Source organism: Procambarus clarkii, chromosome 65, assembly GCF_040958095.1.
Source record: "Procambarus clarkii isolate CNS0578487 chromosome 65, FALCON_Pclarkii_2.0, whole genome shotgun sequence".
In the NCBI taxonomy this organism is placed as follows: Eukaryota; Metazoa; Arthropoda; class Malacostraca; order Decapoda; family Cambaridae; genus Procambarus; species Procambarus clarkii.
This window is the reverse complement of record NC_091214.1, coordinates 26335878-26345008: the sequence shown is the minus strand read 5'-3', so window position 1 is coordinate 26345008 and position 9131 is coordinate 26335878. Positions and strand designations below refer to the sequence as shown.

Sequence of the window (9131 nt, the reverse complement as noted above, 5' to 3'; positions counted from 1 at the left end):
TTGCACAGTTGCCAGGGGTCCAGACAGTGTTGCACAGTTGCCAGGGGTCCAGACAGTGTTGCACAGTTGCCAGGGGTTCAGACAGTGTTGCACAGTTGCCAGGGGTCCAGACAGTGTTGCACAGTTGCCAGGAGTCCAGACAGTGTTGCACAGTTGCCAGGAGTCCAGACAGTGTTGCACAGTTGCCAGGGGTCCAGACAGTGTTGCACAGTTGCCAGGGGTCCAGACAGTGTTGCACAGTTGCCAGGGGTTCAGACAGTGTTGCACAGTTGCCAGGAGTCCAGACAGTGTTGCACAGTTGCCAGGGGTCCAGACTGTGTTGCACAGTTGCCAGGGGTCCAGACAGTGTTGCACAGTTGCCAGGGGTCCAGACTGTGTTGCACAGTTGCCAGGGGTCCAGACAGTGTTGCACAGTTGCCAGGAGTCCAGACAGTGTTGCACAGTTGCCAGGGGTCCAGACAGTGTTGCACAGTTGCCAGGAGTCCAGACAGTGTTGCACAGTTGCCAGGGGTCCAGTGTTGCACAGTTGCCAGGGGTCCAGACTGTGTTGCACAGTTGCCAGGAGTCCAGACAGTGTTGCACAGTTGCCAGGGGTCCAGACAGTGTAGCACAGTTGCCAGGGGTCCATACAGTGTTGCACAGTTGCCAGGGGTCCAGACAGTGTTGCACAGTTGCCAGGGGTTCAGACAGTGTTGCACAGTTGCCAAGGGTCCAGACAGTGTTGCACAGTTGCCAGGGGTCCAGACTGTGTTGCACAGTTGCCAGGGGTCTAGACAGTGTTGCACAGTTGCCAGGGGTCCAGACAGTGTTGCACAGTTGCCAGGGGTTCAGACAGTGTTGCACAGTTGCCAGGGGTCCAGACAGTGTTGCACAGTTGCCAGGAGTCCAGACAGTGTTGCACAGTTGCCAGGAGTCCAGACAGTGTTGCACAGTTGCCAGGGGTCCAGACAGTGTTGCACAGTTGCCAGGGGTCCAGACAGTGTTGCACAGTTGCCAGGGGTTCAGACAGTGTTGCACAGTTGCCAGGAGTCCAGACAGTGTTGCACAGTTGCCAGGGGTCCAGACTGTGTTGCACAGTTGCCAGGGGTCCAGACAGTGTTGCACAGTTGCCAGGGGTCCAGACTGTGTTGCACAGTTGCCAGGGGTCCAGACAGTGTTGCACAGTTGCCAGGAGTCCAGACAGTGTTGCACAGTTGCCAGGGGTCCAGACAGTGTTGCACAGTTGCCAGGAGTCCAGACAGTGTTGCACAGTTGCCAGGGGTCCAGTGTTGCACAGTTGCCAGGGGTCCAGACTGTGTTGCACAGTTGCCAGGAGTCCAGACAGTGTTGCACAGTTGCCAGGGGCCCAGACAGTGTAGCACAGTTGCCAGGGGTCCATACAGTGTTGCACAGTTGCCAGGGGTCCAGACTGTGTTGCACAGTTGTCAGGGGTCCAGACAGTGTTGCACAGTTGCCAGGAGTCCAGACAGTGTTGCACAGTTGCCAGGGGTCCAGACAGTGTTGCACAGTTGCCAGGAGTCCAGACAGTGTTGCACAGTTGCCAAGGGTCCAGACAGTGTTGCACAGTTGCCAGGGGTCCATACAGTGTTGCACAGTTGCCAGGGGTCCAGACAGTGTTGCACAGTTGTCAGGAGTCCAGACAGTGTTGCACAGTTGCCAGGGGTCCAGACAGTGATGCACAGTTGCCAGGGGTCCAGACAGTGTTGCACAGTTGCCAGGGGTCCAGACAGTGATGCACAGTTGCCAGGGGTGCAGACAGTGTTGCACAGTTGCCAGGGGTCCAGACAGTGATGCACAGTTGCCAGGGGTCCAGACAGTGTTGCACAGTTGCCAGGGGTCCAGACAGTGATGCACAGTTGTCAGGGGTCCAGACAGTGTTGCACAGTTGCCAGGAGTCCAGACAGTGTTGCACAGTTGCCAGGGGTCCAGATAGTGTTGCACAGTTGACAGGGGTCCAGACAGTGTTGCACAGTTGCCAGGAGTCCAGACAGTGTAGCACAGTTGCCAGGGGTCCAGACAGTGTTGCACAGTTGCCAGGGGTCCAGACAGTGTAGCACAGTTGCCAGGGGTCCAGACAGTGTTGCACAGTTGCCAGGGGTCCAGACAGTGTAGCACAGTTGCCAGGGGTCCAGACAGTGTTGCACAGTTGCCAGGAGTCCAGACAGTGTAGCACAGTTGCCAGGGGTCCAGACAGTGTAGCACAGTTGCCAGGGGTCCAGACAGTGTTGCACAGTTGTCAGGGGTCTAGACAGTGATGCACAGTTGCCAGGGGTCCAGACTGTGTTGCACAGTTGCCAGGGGTCCAGACAGTGTTGCACAGTTGCCAGGGGTCCAGACAGTGTTGCACAGTTGCCAGGGGTCCAGACAGTGTTGCACAGTTGCCAGGGGTCCAGACAATGTCACCCCCACCACAGACTACAGTGCCAGCCCCACCACCGGACCGTCAAGTGATTTACCCCAAGACTTAACTAGTCAACATCTGATGGTTACCTTGAGGCTACCTTGAGGTGCTTCCGGGGCTTAGTGTCCCCGCGGCCCGGTCCTCGACCAGGCCTCCACCCCCAGGAAGTAGCCCGTGACAGCTGACTAACACCCAGGTACTTATTTACTGCTAGGTAACAGGGGCATAGGGTGAAAGAAACTTTGCCCATTGTATGTCGCCGGCACCCGGGATCGAACTCGGGACCACAGGATCACAAGTCCAGTGTGCTGTCCGCTCGGCCGACCGGCTCCTAAAGCTCTTGGACCCTGCCTTTCTAACCAATTTATTTTTCCTTTATTATATATACTACATACATTACACACACACGCACACATTCACAGGAAACAGCCTGTAGCAGGTGGGTAATTCCCCTATAATTCGTTGTCTAAGCTTCACCTGTTCACCTGGCAGTAAATAGGTACCTGGGAGTTGGACAGCTGCTCTAGGCTCCATTCTAGAGATGTGTGTATATGTGAGATGAGAGAGAAATATATGTAGTATATATGAACAATGGAAAAAAGTGAAAAATTGGTCAGGAGTCAGTACATTAAAGTACTAGACAACGGGTAGGTAGAGAGGTGGGGCCCAAGAGCTAACAGCGCAATCTTACAAATAATAAACACTCACGCTCCGACAGAGTTGTATTTGAATTAATAACTAGCGAAATGGCGGCGGCTAATAGATTCCTCGGTAGTATAGTGGTGAGTATCCCCGCCTGTCACGCGGGAGACCGGGGTTCGATTCCCCGCCGGGGAGGAATGTTTTTTAGATAGGTATATGAATAAGAGAAATTACAGAGGACCCTTTTTTACTGTTAGGTGAACAGAGGCATCAGGGGAAAAAACACTTCCCAGATGTTTCAGTTTCAGCCGGGAATTGAACCCAGATCTCAGGAGTGTGAATCGTGGACGCTGACGACTCAGCTGTACGAATCTGTTCTCACCAAATTGTGCTTGCGGCGATTACTCTTCCTGGGGTCCCGCCTCTCAACTGTCAATCAACTGGTGTACAGATTCCTCTGAGCCTATTGGGCTCTATCATATCTACATTTGAAACTGTGAATGGAGTCAGCCTCCACCACATCACTTCCAGGTGCATTCCATTTATTAACTACGCGGACACTGAACAAATTCTTTCTAACGTCTCTGTGGCTCATTTGGGTACTAAGTTTCCACCTGTGTCCCCTTGTTCGTGTCCCACCCGTGCTGAAGAGTTTGTCTTCGTCCACCCTGTCAATTCTTCTGAGACTTTTGTAGGTGTTTATAATGTCTCCCCTTACTCTTCTGTTTTCCAGGGATGTGAAGTTCAACTCCCTTAGCCTTTCCTCGTAGCTCATACCTCTCAGTTCCGGGACGAATCTGGTGGCATACCTTTGAATCTTCTCAAACTTTGTCTTGTGTTTAACTAGGTATGGACTCCAGGCTAGAGCTGCATATTCCAGGATTGGTCTGACATAAGTGGTATACAAGGTCCTGAACGATTCCTTACACAAGTTTCTAAAGGCAGTTCTTATGTTTACTAATCTAGCATATGCCGCTGATGATATTCTTTTGATGTGGGTCTCTGGGGACAGGATCGGTGTGATATCAACCCTCCTCCAGATCTTTCTCTACTTGACTCTTGCATGATTTTGTTTAGCCCCAGTGGTAATACTGTGGAGGACTGACCAGTGAATATCAGGAAAAGTGGACTCGTCGGCTGGAGTACCTCAGAAGAAAGGTACTCATAGAAGGAGGCCTGTAAAGTTGTGCAAGAGGGATGTCTCGCCATGCTGGAAGAATCACAGAGGCTTTAGAAGTGTCCTGAGTGCAAGTGACATGTAGTGCTATCTATGGTGAGGTACATATTTTAAGTACATTTGGTGCCGGTTTGTCTAGTCATGTTTAACTCCCTTCCCTTTTGGTTATCTATTACTGCTAAGACTTATAACTGCTTAGTCTTGGTAATTTCACCTTGTATGAGGGAATGGAAATTCCAGCTAGCTTACATATGGTTGATAGAAGAAGGCACTCCGCCATTTTGCTTTCATTGGGTGCACAAGAGTGCACACCCACTATTTTCTTAATATGAGAGCTAGACGTTTCTTGTTTGGTGTCTATGGAGAACAAACGCCCTCAAACTGTTCCGTAAAGCTACGGGGCCCATCGTAGCCTTGCTATTGAAGAAATTACAGCATTAACATAGCTTTAAGCTTACGATGCCTAGAGACAGAGCGAGGAGTAAGAGGTGCTGAGTGACTAACGGTTTCCCTGGCTGGTGAAAACATTCGCTGGTACTCTGTGGTATCACGAGTCACGTGACCGAAGGTCAAGTTCTTATTTGGAGCGGCAATCCTAGCCCTACATGATGCTGTCGCCTGATTGGTCGCCTTGAAGAAAAAGGGAGAGTGTAGAGGGGAAGCCGCCAGGCCTGGTTCCCGCCATCTCCATTATTCTGAGGGAGGCTTTTGATCTGTGAGGACATGTCATCTTGAGGTTATCCAGAGATGATTTCGGGGCTTTAGTGTCCCCCGCGGCCCGGTCCTCGACCAGGCCTCCTCCCCCAGGAAGCAGCCCGTGACAGCTGACTAACTCCCAGGTACCTATTTACTGCTAGGTAACAGGGGCATTCAGGGTGAAAGAAACTTTGCCCATTTGTTTCTGCCTCGTACGGGAATCGAACCCGCGCCACAGAATTACGAGTCCTGCGCGCTCCCATGTTCCCGTAACTTCGGCCAAAGTTACCGAATATTCCGTCTGAACAAGAGTTCATTAAGCCCAGTATATATTAATCACGTCCTAGCGATGCTGCGTCAAAGAATCTGGTACCACAATAGCGCACACATATATATCGACAAAGAGAGTGATATCAGAAGAGTAACTCCACAAGTGTTCAAATACAGAGCAACAGGACTGTAGTGCATTGATCCGTTATCATTGTTTAAATCTTTAGCGATCCGGAAATATATCACTCAGTAAACTGTTGGTAGGAATCTAAGAGCCTATTCCAAGTGTCCTAAGACAAATTTCAAGTGAATAACGTAAAATTACGAACTGTTCTGACTTAGATTATTTGCCGTCCACATGCTGTCTACCCCGTGTGTTCCACCACGCGGTCACCACCTTGTCCACACCTGCTGAGTGGCCTGCTTCGCTCCCTCACCCCATCCCGGTGGAGTGAGGTATTCTCACATCTGTGACTCAAGCCTACAAAACGTGGGCCACTACAGCGTCCTGTGAACCACGCACACACGTGGCTCACAGGACGCTGTGAGCCAACTTCTAACCATATGTGTTCATGTAAAGGGCTATACCACATGCGGTCTGTGTCGGGTCTTGATCTTCAATCACGGCAGATCTTTACTGAGTGTGAGAGAGAGACTGTTTAAATGTAAGCCGGTTTTTCAAAGTGAATACTCCTTAATTAATTATTGTACCATTATCAGAAGTGCATATTTCCTTGTGCTAAATTCAAGTCAGCCTTACGGCCTGTCGTTTCTCATTATCCTGTTATGGGAGAGTTATGCAGATTGAGGAAGCACATAGGTAAGGCAATTACAGTATATCTGTGTCATTACTGAAGATTGGCCTAAGTGTGTGTAATATTACACTTTCTGCTCATTTAGAAATAATATTGTGTTTTATAATAATTGTGTGTATTTCATTTATGCGGTTTAATACATACCGTCACTATGCATAGCATTTCCGTGTATGTTCTTTTCTTTCTCGTTGCAGGAGAAAACCAGGTTGAAAAGTAAATGGGTTGATTAACCCCAATTTATTTTACCTGTAATTAGAGGTCTCTTTGTGTGTTTATTGACTTGTCATTTATTAAGGTGGCAGTGTTGTGTTGTGTTGTATAGCGCTGAACTAAAGTTCAGCGCTTATACTCTGTAGCAATATACTCAGTAGCAATAATCTGTATTGCTACTGTGTATTGTTGGTCTACGTGACCCAGTGTTGTATTAATTTGTGAATTAATAATTGAAGAGTCAGTGAGCTGTAATTAGTAACTAATTAATGTCATTAGTGAAGTGTAAGGTTACTAGCAATGTGTTCATTAATTCTTGTTTGTTAAGCGTTCTATGTGATCAGGTCAGTGTTAACGTAATTCTTTGTAAGTTAAATGACTGTAAGTTTGACAGTAATTAGTAAGGTTACTCACTGAATCCTAATTACACTGTGTTTTCAAAAATTACCATCGATAAGCAGTGTTCGATTGCCTGTTTGTCTGTGTTGACAGATCTTGATATAATTTAAATTACCCTGCTTTTAACTGACTGTCCAGGAGACAGTAATTAACGTAATGAGACAGTAATATAACGTAATTGTGTTAAACTTGTTGTTTTGATTTGATTTGATTAGATCAATTGTCTTGAGTTTGTAACGGTACTGTAACGTAATTGATTGCGTTGACTGCCGTCCGGAGAGACGAGCTTTAATATAAAAGACTGTCTCTGTGAGAGATCTGTCTGTTGTGTCTGTGTTTTTGTTATTTTTATGAACTGCAACTTGTGTCCGAGTGGTCACCACTGTTTCAATTAGTTCATATTGAGGAGATACAAGCGGTCTGAACTGGAGTTCGATTATACTGGCTGAATTTTTAGTGTTGCATTGTGCCACTGCGGACATTAAGGTAACGTTAAACTTTTGTAGCATTGTACTGTTATTATTAAGTTTTGTGAATAAATGTTATTGTTATCAAACGACAAGTGCCTTTCAGCAAACACCTTCTCTTTAGCTCCAGTAGTAGACTCTACCTCATACTTGAAGATAATTATATGCAGTTCTGGATACTTCTGGACTTGAACCAATTTCATAGCCACACACTAATATAAATTTGGTGTGAGACCCCACTGAGCTACCCTTATAGCTGGCATCATCGGTTTTAGGAGCTCCACGACCCAGTGGATATACAGTGCCAAGGATTTGGACTCTGGCGGCGACTTTACGCCATCTACTTCAGTTTTAAAGTAATAAGCTGCACGCAGAGCACCTAGTGCTGTGAGTTCTGTCCTTTCTGACTGAGGTCACATGTATTAGTGCCAACCCAAACAGACAATAACCTCAAATCTGGCATCTATCGTGGGCCGATAAATTAGGTTCGATCCTGAAACTTATTGTAAAACGAATGATAAGAGATGAAAACTGAAGAATCTCATTAGGTGTGGGGAGGTAGAGAGGTGAGAGGAAGGTGTGAGGATTTAGGGTCGGGAAAGGGAAAGTTATGATGAGGAAGAGAGAGAATGAGATCAAGGAGGAGATTAGAAGATAGTAGAGTACTAGAAAAGGTAGAAGGGTAGAAAGTTGAAGAGTAGAAGTAGAATGGGTTAAAGATGAAGGATTGCTGCCACCATCCATTCTAACTCAGTACATACAAGACAAGGAATGGAACTTGTCCGTACCACAAAATTATCAAAGGTGTTATCATGCATCAACTGTTTATGCTGTAAGCATATATTCATGTTCTTCAAGCCCGTAAGCTCCGAGTGCTCTACACTCCAGCTTGCAATATATCAGAAACCCCAAGATCTAGGAAACACAATTAAAGTCATTTTAATAAGTATAAGTTAATATATTAAATATTTAAAATGAGATCTTCACTCATATGGATATCATAATTCATTCATATCTTTGGATGTTAAATGACACCAATAATTACAATGCGAGTCACCACACAAGGGATTAAGAACACTACAGCTGACTGACCTTGAAATTCACACAACACCTGAAAGTTGGAAACGCACCAAATTTGTTCCCTTAAAAGTTCAACTCACCAAAGTCTCTGAATCTAAGTTAGATAGAGAGGGAAGGGATGAGGGTTGACAGCCAGTCCCCACCTGCCGACTGCCTGGTCTCGCTGCGGCCTCGCGACCAGCGGACTATCTCTCGCTGCAGCTCACTCTTCAATCCACTCTTTATGATATGTTCTCGAATGTACAGTTCCATGGGAATTTATGGTGAATCCGGGAGTTAAGCTCTGCCTACTAAGTAGATAGCCTCATGCTCTGTACCTGTTGATGCCGCCTGAACAGCAGCTTGTTTGATGGAAAGACACCACCAACCGTCTGCAATTATCAGCTTAGCAGAAAGTAAGGTCAATTCACATGACCTGACCTCTGGTCAACTTGTGGTCATTAACTTCTGTAGGTGTGACTTTTTAATTGCTAAGACCAGACAATCCGGCGCCTTCCAATATCCTGTCTGGCAGACTCATGTACTATGTAAAATATTACCTAAACACCTTTATGGTGCAGCTAAGACTGAAAGTAAAAACAGGTTATCACGTAACGTAAATATTGTTACAGAGTTTGAAACAGGAACAAAAGTGGTGGTGGTTGTGTTGGTTCACTGTTGTCATCTTGTGCATGCATTACCTACAGTAAGCAAATTTTGGATACTACGCTAAAATTTCGGGCAGCACATCATTATGAATGAAGTACTTACACATTTCTTGGACACTATTGATGGCGTTATCTCTAAATTCCGCAATTTTTTCACATTCCATTATATAATGACGCAAAGTATGCAAATAGTTCTGCTGACAGAGTTTACATTTAGTCAAATCTACATCAGCCGATGTTACAAACTCCCAGAGGTACTTGTAGCCGAACCTAAGCCTAGCAGTGGTAACATCTAGAATTCTGCTAACATTATGCTTACTGTAGGTA

The 9131-nt window shown here is 46.7% G+C and overlaps 1 non-coding gene across 1 annotated transcript; it reads left to right on the top strand.

Annotated features, from left to right (window-relative positions):
* The first annotated feature begins 3166 nt into the window (after positions 1 to 3166).
* On the top strand, positions 3167 to 3238 carry TRNAD-GUC (transfer RNA aspartic acid (anticodon GUC)). Its single transcript has one exon. It is a non-coding gene; the product is annotated as a tRNA-Asp (tRNA).
* Positions 3239 to 9131: the final 5893 nt, after the last annotated feature.